We start from the raw sequence: 13,137 nt of genomic DNA, 5'->3' as shown, positions 1-13,137 counted from the left end.
TAATTATTTAAAAGCTATGTTGTTTTCCCTTAACCGGTTTTAAAACCCAAACTTGTACTATTATTTGTGAACCCATATGTAATATTATTTTCGCTACAACTCTGCGTATGTGATGTGTATCTGCTTAATCGTGCGATCTTGGTTGTGATGTTGATTTACCGAGGTCCTTCGTGACACTCGGTGGACTACCGGATTTATATAAGTGAAAGTATGCGTACGTCAATGTGTTAAACGGGGACAGCCAGTACTTAATCTTGTATAAATTAACCGATTCTGTCATAGACCCTGCGTGGCTATACCGAGGGCATCACCCTTGTATCCAAGTCAAACAAGTTTATTCAGATTTTATTCCTCTGTCGAGCCGTCGCTCCAAAAGGCCACCTGAGCCCAGGGCACCAGAACGCTCCCGGCCATCGGAAAAAAACCCCAATAAACAAGGAAGCAAAAAGTACCGTGAGCAATTTCAAATCAGACATCATAATTGGTGATTGATTGATTGGAAGTGATTTTGTCCCGATTTACCTATTCGTATATTTACTGGTTTATTTCTCTAAATTGGATCATCCCTAGTCATGATATACACCTGCTACTGTTCACGTCTGATTGAGTCAACCAAACTGTTTGGTAGGTCTGCCTTTTTGGGACACCTATTGCCGTGGATACCTTATTTGATAATTCTGAGAGCTTGAACCATATATAAATTGCTGCTGAGAGATTCACATATATTTATATATTTATTCAACAAAGTATTCAGTCGTTTGGATACTTGGTCGTGCTGGCCGCCATCATGGTTTAGTCAGATATTAAGAACAGGCCAGATATTCTGAACAGTCCCGAGAGCATATTTTTATTGCTCGTGCTTGATTATATTAGCCATCTTGTTGTTTATTATTGGAGCCGTCCTTGACCGGATGTGAGGAAAGCTTGGGAGACGAGATTAATTATTTTTATGAAGCTGAAAATTCAGAGAAGTTGTATTCTTGTGATTTGTACCGTGAAAGATCTGCAAAATTCTTGGACTATCACAGGCGTGCCCTTATCAGTCGGTATCAGCGGTACTTTTTACTATCTTTTAGCTTTCTTGCTACGATATGAAATTGCTCACGATACTTTTTGCTTCCTTGTTTATTGGGGTCTTTTCGATGGCTGCAGGGAGCATTATGCGCCCAGGGCTGGGGTTGACCTTCTAGAGCCACGGCTCGAATTAGGAAAATTCGGATAAACTTGTCTGACCTGGATACAAGGGTGATGCCCTAGATATATAGCCACGCAGGGCCTAACTCTAATTCTGACTCCAACAGGTAGACCCAGCTACGACTCGTTAATTCCCAAGCCAAAAGAGACCAGACCCAAAATACTAATGTAGTTTGACTGACCTCTTAATTTATTAACCATAAATATTGAAATGATGGCGGCAAGATTGCACGTTAATAAACTAGGCAACACGAGCGTGTTTAACTTTAGGGCCGATGAATCAGTTGACCATGAGTTTTGTACATCAACCTGGCGCCTCTTCCGTGATATCTACTTGGATTAAGCCAACCTGAATATAATATACCGGCTTGTCCATTCCATTTTTCTTCAGAAAATTACCTTCTTTAAATATTTGCTTGGTCGACAAATTGGTTGTAGATGGCATGACTTCTTTCTTCATGTTGCCACTCTTGACATCAAATTACAATGAACCAAGCTGTATAACTAAATGATCTTTATTGTCATCAGCTGAAATATTTTGAGGAGTATTGGATTCATCATTCTCGTCCTCATGAAACAAAGCTGTCCTCGGCTTTGTGCCAATATCAAGCGCTTCTAGATTCTTGTTTGCCACAAAGTTATTACTGTCTTTGTCCAACAAATCTGCACCTTTGACAAGCTATGTCATATCTGAAACTAAATCATCTTGCCTTGAAAACTTAGAGATTGACCCAAATTAATTGGATTGATGATTTTATTGGCTCCTTGTAGTGAATTGTGAACTCACTAGCAGCAGCAAGAGTAGGAATATTCACGGCATTAGCCACACTGGGCCTGAGACTCCGCCTCTCTAGCCTCGTTGCCGCCCCTCTCCTAAAGCTGCGTTTATGCCAGAAGTTGCCCTATTGCATCGTCAAGGACATCCTAGCTTGTTGCCGCTGATCTCAGTGGATTCAACTCCATCGTCATCGTAGGTTACACCTCTTGGAACCTCGCCCCAAGTGGGTGACCTCGACGAGGCACTTGTTCACCATGAGAAGATAGCAGATGACCAATTCTGAGAGCATGCTAATCATATAGTTGTGCACATGCTAACTAGGTAGACAGTAGCAGAGCACGATACTCAGACGGATGTTCGCATGACCATAGCAATAGCGGGTTTTTTTAAAGACCCGCTTACCCGGCTTTGTATATTAATAAGAGGGAGAGATATCACAACTTCAGATTACATGCGTGAGAGGCGCAGCCTAAACGTAGATGGTCTGCGCATGCGAACAAAAATCACGAAGCTAATTACTCTCAAAGTTTGGAACAACCCAAAGAGGTGAGAGGACCTTCTCCCAGCGTAAGACCATGTGGAGCAGGTGACTTTGATCTGTGAGAAGAGGGCCTGCGTTGATTTCCTCGAATCTCTAAAAATCACGTCGTTCCTTTGTTTCTAGATGCTCCAAAGTGTTAGGATTGCTAATGTGTGTGCCATTTTCGAACCTTGATCCGTCATATTCAGGATCCTCAACGTCAATCATCATCCAAATTTCTCTCGAGTATGGGCATTTGATGAATAGGTGGCTGGCTGTGTGGCAGAACCGTCTGAAATAATACGTTTTCAGAGACACTCGTCCGTCACCAGACACTAAGCAACCTGAAAGTTGGCTACATTGAACGGTTCCGTCGAGCACACCCCAAGAGAGAACTCGAACAATCCACGTTTTTTATCCAGGATCCAATAATGAGAACGAGCTTACAATACTTAGTCTATTTTATACACCAAGAGTTCTCGGAAATACTTTATTACAATACCAAGTTCAGAGTATGAAATTTAAACAGTGGAACTAAATTAAACATCTAACGATAAGATACAAGGATTCGCTGTACCCACCAGAAGAATCCTCCACACAACAGTCATTCCTCAAGCTGCACCTGCAAAAGGGGTAAATAAACCCTAAATACACAATGTACTTGCAAGACTTACCCGACTAGTGAGAATAATTTTCTGATTCCAAAGAATATGATAAGCTGTATAGTTTGCTGGGTTTCCTTTTTACGAAAAGCATTACTAGCAGTGAAACCTTATGTATGTGTTTTATTAGCAGTCATGATTAATTCATTAGCTAACAATTCTATATAAGCGCATGTTCTACTTTCAAGCAAGAGTTGAGCAATCAGATTCATTTCACCATCTTTCATTTTCTAGTTCTTACTACGGTGCTAGATCATAGACAAGTTATATCGTATCATACGACGATTCGCAAACCAATGTATCCCAGCTGGGTACCTTGAAATACACGCCCCGCTTGTACCCCAGGCACAAGCAAGACAAACCCACAACTCTCCTGTCAAGAGATACAGGTCCCCGTCCAAACTTGGACTCCAAGCCTCCACTCCTGAGTCCCAGACTCAGTGTGGTACTTATACCTCCATCATCCCTGCCTCCAATCAGTCGGTCTAGAAAGAGCCGAAACCCACGACAAGAGAGCAACGAGCCTTCTCGCTCCCATAAGCAAGTATGTACTCAGGATAATAAGTCTGTGAACTGACTAGAATCCACAGCAATGGACGGTCCTTAACCGACATGGACAGGAAAAACAATGTAACCAAACTATGCCCCATTGACCGCGGGACACAACCTATTACACCTACCAATATCCTTTCATATCCCTGCCCGATCTCTATTTTCTTTCACCATTTTATCATGAGAGTAATAATAATAATCACCTATTGTGAGTAACGGCATATTACTCACGCTATCGATAGCCTAAACATAGCAGCTACTTGATCTATGCTAGTAGGACTCATAGATAGGTTTATCTATGCATGTAGTTTCAATATAAATCCTGTCACATAAATGTACATCACATATATATCCAGTGATTATTCAAAATAAAGGTTATACATCGGGGCTTGTCTGGGGCAGGCACGGTGTTAGTTGAGTCAGTCAGTGGTTGTGGGACCTCCTCCTCGTACTCCTCGATCACCTCCTTATACTCCTGCTCTCCGGCGGGTACGAACTCTACCAACTCGTTCTCTACATGCATGCAATGATGATGTAACACTTAGTATTTTGGCAACAACAACTCTTAAAATAAGAATACACATGCTAAGTTACTAAGCTAGCTCTAATGACTAAGGTACTAAGCCAATCATTATCTCTACCAAATAGATTCCAAGCTCACCCTACAAGTGTCTAATTTTTATAAACCAATATCATGTCATTATTCATTTAGCTTTAATAGGTATTTAGCTACCATATTAAATAGTCTATTTTAGGACTACAAAATTACAGCAAGCACCTAATAATATCATGAAGCTACAATAAAAATTTTAGAGTTAAAGCTATCACCAATCTAACATAAAAATTCTTACAATAATTAACTTAATAATATTGAGCACTCTGAAATACTTTAATAGCTCCTGGTATCAACAAGAACATATATAAACTAAATACACTAACAGATAGAGTACAATTTTAAAAACCTAACAAAATTTGTTTCATAATTTTTGGATGTCTATATTATTTTATATTAATTACCAAAGTTCAGCTCAAATTTAAATAAAAAGCTATTTCTATTTTCCACAAAAAAGATAAACCGATTTTGGCCCAACGTGGCCCACGTGGGGCGCGGTCCACACGCGGAGGCGGTCCACGACGGGGATCCCGCGCGCGCTGACACTCTTACAAAAACGTCCTCGCGTTATCAAACAATAGTGCAAACACTACACATACTATTTTTATAAACAGCGACTTTGCAACGGAGCCATCGTATCTTTTCACCTTCGCACCGGAAAGGTCCCCAAGACGCCCCGTGCTCGCCGGCCACCCGAGACCCTTGTAGACCTAGCTAGGGGATCGATGCTCACCTATGGGCCAACGTGCGACGATGGGCGGTGGTTGCACGAACAGGGGTGAAGCAGATCGGGCTCTCCTCGGTGACGGCAACCGTGTTCCGATAAGTCACAGCGTACAACAGATAATAGAGGTGATAGGTAAGCATCAGTGACGCACCACGTTCCTACCCGTGGCAGTGTCCTGGCTGGAGACGCCCTAAGCAAGTCTGGCCGCATGCGCACAGTGAGCTCGACGGCGAACTGCAGCGACACAGCCGTGACAGCGGCGTGGAGGCGGCACTAGGGCTATGACTAGCGTGCGCACGACGAAGAGGGGTTCTAGGCGAGGCTAGTGGTGCGGTCAATTTGACGCGAATTGGCGAGGTTGGAGTTGGCCATGATGAGATGGGTTGGGCCTTAATGGCGAGGTGGCAGGAGCAAAGCTCCAAAATTGGAGCTCGGCCTGGCTGTAATCAAGGCGGGGTGGGGGCGGTCGACAAGAGGACGTAAAGGCGGAGATGTGGGCACGAGGAATTGATGAGAGGTGCTCGCTCTCTAACTCACCGTGATCGTGACTCGACGGCGGAAGAAAGCAGAGGAAGAAAGAGAGAAAGAGAGAGACGGGGCGTGGCAGGTGGGCTCGGCTCGTCGTCGCCTTGGCGGGACGCGAGCGGCGAGATCGAAAGACCCACGCACCGGCTCTAGCCGACAGGCGCGCGCGCTCGACCGACATGGCCCGCGCGGCCGTAGTGTCTTAATTGACATGACGACGGCATCTCGACCACGTGCGCGTAGTAGAGGCGACACACCCAGGACCGGCAAATAGCACAGAGATGCAGCGGACAAGCGCAGACGTGACGACGATGCGGAGGTAGTGTCGTGACGCGAGGCAGCAGTGGACGGATGTGACGGCAGTGCAGCGCAGCTGCGGCGGCACCAACGTCGGCAGCGCGAGGCTAGGCAGAAGGGCGTGGGGCCAGCGGCTCGCTGCGGCCGGCCTCGGCCAAGCCCAAGCGGCACGACCGCCCAAGCACGGCGGTACGAGGTGACCGCGCGAGACGCGGTCATGGGCGCGGCACATGGTGGCCGTGCGATGACCACACACACAGCACCACCATCCCAAGACATGTGACGTGCACGAATTTTAAAGCGCTCAATGCAACCAAACGGTCGCTCCAGGAGCCAAACCAGCTTTACCATGCTCAAGATGGCATATGAGACTACCAAATCAAGCTATAACACTACACCACCCTTTAACCCAATCTCTCACAATAAATTGCTAAACATAGTGATGTCTGGCTGTTGGCAGACTTGAAAATTTCTAAGTTTTTGAGCTAAATTTGTTTTCAAGTTCCGTTTCTATACTATTAGAAATATCAGCTAGTAATATGATTTTTTTACAGCAAGTATTTCATTGTCATCTATAAAGTTTGCAGTTCAAACTTTATTTAAGTGTCACATACATGTTCTATAGTATTTTTGTTTAATAAAAATTGGTTTTAAACCCTACTTAATATGTATGAACTATTGAATCAACTTTCGTTTCGTATTTTTGTTGATCATTTCGAGTTACAGAAATTGATCTACACACTTTATCACATGCATTAATACATAAAGTTCCTCTCGCATAGCGCGCGGAAGTAATTGTTTTTCCATCCACGAAGTTGTAGGCGAGCTGTAGCCCATAGCCGATTTTGCAAGAGGAGCCAAAGGAATACTTTGCAAAGTATGTGACACTTAGGTTCGAAAGTTTCGTCTCGTGATTTCTCACCTAACTGTGTAATTAGTTTTTTTCGTCTACATTTAATACTCCATGCATATGCCGTAAAATTTGATATGACACTTTGGGGTGAAAATTTTTGGAAACTAATAAGGCCATGAGTACACTCCGGATCCCCCAGTGTCCAGATTATTTCATCCTCCCTGCTGTCATGCAGGTCTAACTGGGTTGATTGGATCGCAATCCGCGGTCAGAAATATTCATGCAGCAAATCGTGACCATAGCAGTAGCGTGTGACTCGTGAGAAGGGTTTGGCTGGATAGGTGGGTGAGCAGAGCGGTTCAAACCTTAACTTGAATAGGTACAGGAGGAGCGACGGTAAAGGCAACCAGACCTGCATTTTTTTAGTCTACGGGGGGACATGAACCAAACAGGCCCAAAAGCCTTTCTTTATCGATATTTTTCTCTAGCATCGGCTTAAAACATCAAAGTTCCGGCGAGGCTATGCTCGAATCAGGTTACCGTCCGTTGCTACTGATAACAGTATGTACCTACTCCCTTCCGTTTTCGTTTACTCGTCACAGAATTTTTACTGTTGCAATTTAATCATGCGTTTTCCCTACAAAAGATTTTTAAGATACATTAATTTTTCACATATGTAATTCTTCATTTTACATACTTAATTAATGTTATATACTTTGAAGTATCTAAGATTTTTTTTTTAAGGAAAACGAGTGATCATTTCTGCTACCATAAAAGGTTGGTGAGGAGTAAAGAAAGACGGAGGGAAGTAACACCTAAGACTGTGCAAAAGCGTGGAGCTCGTTGGGAGATCCCACCAGTGTGACAACTTTCAATTCCTCTGTGCAGCCTGCAGTGGTGGTTGCGATTGCAGTTGCTGGTACCTACAGGCTACAGTACAACGTAGGTCGTGGATGCCCACGCCCGCACGCGGCTGTGGTCCGTATCTCCACGCCGCGCTCGTGCCCAGCCGTCACGCGGTCCGCCGGTCTTCCGTGTGGAACCTTCGCTTTCCCTCGCTAACCACTCCACTCCGGCGCTCCGGCCCCCGCTGCTGCCAGCAAGGAAAACGAGCGAGGGAGCTGACGAAACCGAGTGACCCCGGACCAGCGACCACCGTCCACCGCAGAAAAAACACGAGGACCTCGCGACTCCACCCACAGCCGAGACACAGTCCAGCAGCTCCGTCCAGGCCCACCTGACCTGAGTACCTGACCAGAGGAAGGAGAGCTGTATATATACTCCGCCCGCACCCGCTGATACCCCCCGCCTCGCGATCGCCACCACCACACCAATCCCCCCTTCTCTGCTTCTCCCCTGGGCTTGTCTTCTTCCTCCCGATTCCTTTTTCTTTTTCCTGCTGCTGCAAAATATCGCCTGTTTTCGTGTTGGCGCGGCCCGAGGCCAGAGGACTCCAATCCTTATCCCCCACGCACCCCCCGCCTCTCCTCAGCCACACGTTCCGCGCCTTCCCTCCACACCTCTCTCGATCTCGCTCGTCTGGATTTTTCCCACACGATTTTTCCATCAGCTCCCCGCTTCTGCTTGCGCCGAGCCGGGGCAGGGCCTCTCCTCCCTTCGTTTCTTTCTCGTCACTCATCACTGCTACCTCGTTCCCCCATTACCGGCCCACTGACGAGAGAGATTTTGGTGTGGCTGCAGAGTCCCAATCCTATACCCAAAAACTCTTCTCGGCTACCAGTATTATTATCCTTCCGTTCGCCGGAATCGATTCTGTGGGTGAGTTGTCGCGGCGAATACAACGCGTTTTGGCGAGGATTCCGTGGTGAAAGATCGGATCTTTTCTGCGGATTTCAGTTACCGAACAGAGAGATGTCGGCTCTCCTCGATCTATTGATGGGGATCTTCCGCCAGCAGACCCTCGGCGGCGCCGCCCTGCAGCTCGCCGCGCTGGCGGCGCCGCTCTGGCTCGCCGCGCTCGTCGGCCTCCTCATCGGCTGGGCGTGGCGCCCGAGGTGGTCGGGGTTCGTCGTCGGTGACGACAGCGCCCAGCAGCAGGCGGCGGCGCAGCTCCCTGCGCCGCCTCCTCCGGCGCGCCCCACCGCCACCGCCACCGCGGTGGTCTCTCGCAACGAGGCGGCCGCCGTCGTGCCGAGGTGAGGCGTTCGTTCGTTCGTTCGCTGGATGCGCGAGTCCCTGTGATTTTTCCCTGAATTGTCTGTCTAATAGATTTGCTGCGCTGATGCCATGTCTGCAGGACTGTGCTGGCTCCTGCGGCGGCGCCCGAGGACGAGCAGCTGGCGGTCAACACCGGCGACTTGATGCACCTTTGGCGGCTCGTCGAGGAGAAGGACGGTGGCCCGTCGTGGATTCACATGATGGACCGCACCTTGCCGACCATGAGGTACCAAGCCTGGAGGAGAGACCCACCGGTATGTAGCAGTCTTTTTTTTCATCATCATCGTTAAATTAAATGGCTAGAGAGACTTGAATGAGTTTACAACTGAATAATTGTCTGCAAACTGTTTAGGACTAAATTTTAGATATATGGGGTTCAAGACTTGTTAGGATGGTATATGGGGTTGACTAAGTTTCGAACTGAATAATTGTCTGCAAACAATTTATTTGATGGTAGACAAACTATTTAGTAGATATATGTATGGGTTACTGTATTAGGTAGGTGTATGCAAGATGAAATAGCTTTGAATTGAATTATTTCTGTGTTTGCTTCAATCCAGAATGGTCCACCACAGTATCGCAGTAGCACTATCTTTGAGGATGCGTCACCAGAGGTTGTGAGAGATTTCTTCTGGGACGATGAGTTCCGGATTAAGAACAGCTGGGATGACATGCTTCTTCAGCACGAGACACTGGAGGAGTGCACCAAGACTGGAACCTTGGTTGTCCGGTGGGTCAGGAAGGTGAGTGTTTCGCATCATCTCTCCTGGTGATTGTTGAGTTCAAACCATGGCAGGTTGCTTATAATTGATGGGTGTTTCTCGTGTGCAGTTCCCGTTCTTCTGCAGCGACAGGGAGTACATCATAGGTCGCAGGATATGGGCATCTGGAAAGACGTTTTACTGTGTGACCAAGGTATAGCTTATAAGTATAAACTAATTTCTGCTGCCTGTGCTATGATTGTGTTGACGCCCATGTTTAGCTATCCTTGTACTCAGTAATGACTTTGAGCTGGAACTGCATCATAGTGCAATGATGCTTCTTGGAGTTGAGTTGCATTAAGGCGTCACTTCTATGTTGTCAGTGCTTTGTATCTAAGCTGCATAATCATTTGCAGTAGGGGGCACAATTTCTGTGAGCCTTGGTATCTAGGCTATCCTATGTTCCCAAACCATTCCACACCAGTGGTTGAGATGCTTGTCCCACTAGGAAAATCGCTAAACTACACTCCTGATCTTTATGTTCTGAATAAAAAGGAAAGAATCACTTTACAGTGCTCTGCTTTTGCCCACAGATTACAGTACTATAGGCGCACATAAAAAAATGCCATGGTTTTATTTTTTGTGAATTTATAGTTGAGTGTAAGCTATTCTTTCTGTCCTCCACCTACTGCTTACTGGAAAAAGCACTAGAAATTCTTTTTGGCATTTCCTTTGTTCTCTCTAGAATTTTGTATGGGCATGTTTTGTCATCTCAATTTATAGGTAGCAGTAACTAGGTTAAACAAGGTGATTAAACCTCAAATGACATTTTTTCAGGGTGTGCCTCGTCCCTCTGTTCCAAGACAAAACAAACCTCGTCGTGTGGACTTGTACTACTCCAGCTGGTGCATCCGTCCAGGTACTATATTAGTTACATCACAGTTATTTGCAATCTTCGTAGGATATCAAAAAACTCAAGGGCATGAACTCAACTTGTCCCTATTTTATCTATCAGTTGAATCAATAAAAGGCGATGGTGCAATGACTGCATGTGAGGTGCTCTTATTCCATCATGAAGATATGGGGATTCCATGGGAGATTGCGAAGCTTGGTGTCCGGCAGGGGATGTGGGGCTGCGTCAAAAGGATAGAGCCTGGCCTTCGGGCATACCAAGTTGCAAGGACCGCTGGAGAGCCTATTTCGAAATGTGCTGCCATGGCACATGTTACCACCAGGTTCAATGCGGATGAGCTCATCACAGAAGACAACACAGAGGCCAGTTCATCCAACAACAACACAGAGGTTGAGAAGCCAAAGCACTGGACAAACAACATACCCAAGGTCCTCATGATAGGTGGTGCCGTCGCCCTGGCTTGCACCTTTGACAGGTGGATTATTGACCAAGGCCGTCATATTCGGCACGGCCGAGAAGGTTTGCAGGGCCAGGAAGGCGGTAGGTGGATGGAGCTGGTCACCGTAGAGCAAAGCCATGCTTATGATGTAGCAAAACTATGCGTGGAAGTGCCCTAAACAGTATTTTTGTAGCAATGCACTGCAGAGGACAGAATGCTTTGGCTAGTTGTTCATCAGTCTGGATATCCTCATGCTGCAGATAAGGTGGTGTGCTCATATTAGGTCAGTTGAGAAAATAGATCCTGAACATTCCGAAAAAGGAAATGGACGGAAAGATCCAGCGAGACAAAGAAGTGTATGTAAGCAGACCGGACGTACTTGTGTTGCTGCAGTCGCCGCGGGTTAGAGCCAGCTGGTTAGATTAGAACTATAGCATTATTATGAGGACAAGTGTGAAGAGTTGGGAAAGAAAACAACTGTATGATGTACGTTGTACTAGGTTCATTTCAGAGGTGGTATAAAATACACTGCTGTTTAGTAGTTAATAACAATAACAAGAATTCTTGCTTTTGTAACTATATGACATCTATTGTTCTTTCCTATGGATGCTAGATGCTGACCTTTTGACAGTTGCTGAAGAATTTTTGACAGAAATTTTTACCCAATGCTGTGTCCAACCACTCAACGCTGTATTTTCAGAATAGGAAAATTTCTACAACGTAGTCAAAGATTAAACTATTTATGCATCTATACTCTTATCAAAGCACTTTGCTTTGGCGGTCTCCTAGCCTGTCCACGACAGAAAAAAAAAAATTTACAACGTCTGATCCTGAATTCACGGAGTGGATTGAACCTCCTTCCCATCGTAAAAAAAATGTGTCCTTATCCTCTTGTCAGCTTACGAGGAGCCCGTCGCCTCCCACCCGTCGTACTCTTCCCTGCGCTTCTCCCGCCTCCGCCGCCTCCCCTCCCCCATCCCTCCTCGCTGCGGCGCGCCAGACGGGCCTAGCCACAACCTCCTCCCCGCGATGTGTGCTGGCAGGAGCCAGCGCCCGCGTCGCCGCTCCGTCTTCGTAGCGCCGCCCCTCTCCATCGCCAGCACCGCCTCTTCCGATCGTCGGCTCCGTTGCTCCGCCTTCTCCACAGTGTCAGTCTCATCTACAATCCTCCTCAGTTCGTGATTTATTTGTTGTCTAATTTTTGTTTTGTCTTTACCGGATTCATTGCCTTGCCTCTGCTAGGGCTAGGGTTTTAGGCGGTGGCATACAGGGCCCCTCGGCGGTGGTGCATAGTACCTGGGCCGCCGGCGCCACTCGCTAGCAGGAGCTGATGCCCAACATGCTCTGCTTCCGCTGCGAAGCCGCCGCTGGCACCGTTTGCCAGGAGGGCCACCGGCGCGTGCTGGTCGCGGCTGCGCACCCATGCCCCCTCGGCTGCACACCCATGCCCCATGGCAGCGATCCACCTAGTCATCCCCTCTTCAGTTTCTCCAACTGCACAAAAGGCCACACAACAGGTATGGATGGATGGGCAGCTGTTGTTTCTAGCTGCTTTGATTATACATTTTATTCTTGGAGGCAACATATATGGCGTGTTAGGTTTTTTTCGGATTTGGTGTTCTTTGACCAACCTCTACAGTTTGTTTGACCTGAGTTTGAGATGAGCATGGCATCTTGTATTTGCAGCTAGATGTGAATGACTCTGTAGGAGTTGCATAACGTGTGTTCAATGAAATGTCGATGTATAAGAGTTGCATAACATGTGCTCGATGGAATGCCCATGTGATATGTGGTTTGTACCTTTCGTTTTGCTAACCTGTATTTCATCTGCAAGGGTGTTCTTTGACCGACCTGTACAATTTCTTTGACCTGTGCTGACATGACCATGCCATCTTGTATCTCAGCTAGGTGAATGATTCTATATGAGTTGCATACCATTTGCTTGATGGAATACCGCTATGAGATATGGTTACTGCCTATTGTTTTCCTAACCTCTTTTGCTAGCCTCTATTTCACCTACAAATATGCCTGCAGCCCAACTCCAAGGTTTATATAGTTTTACAAATCTAAACTATAACTACTCGAGCGTTTATTTTGCAGATCATCTGCTACCTGTGCATATGTTGGATGGTTAGTTTCAGGTACTTGAAAGGATCAACATGCCCAAGAGAGGGGTGAATTTGGC

The 13,137-nt window shown here is 46.4% G+C and overlaps 1 pseudogene; it reads left to right on the top strand.

Annotated features, from left to right (window-relative positions):
• The first annotated feature begins 8,014 nt into the window (after positions 1 to 8,014).
• LOC136494317 (uncharacterized) lies at positions 8,015 to 11,531 on the top strand (annotated as a pseudogene).
• The last annotated feature ends 1,606 nt before the right edge of the window (positions 11,532 to 13,137 follow it).

This window comes from Miscanthus floridulus, chromosome 11, assembly GCF_019320115.1.
Source record: "Miscanthus floridulus cultivar M001 chromosome 11, ASM1932011v1, whole genome shotgun sequence".
Taxonomy (NCBI): domain Eukaryota; kingdom Viridiplantae; phylum Streptophyta; class Magnoliopsida; order Poales; family Poaceae; genus Miscanthus; species Miscanthus floridulus.
The sequence above is the reverse complement of the archived record's forward strand: the minus strand, read 5'-3'. Positions and strand labels throughout refer to the sequence as shown.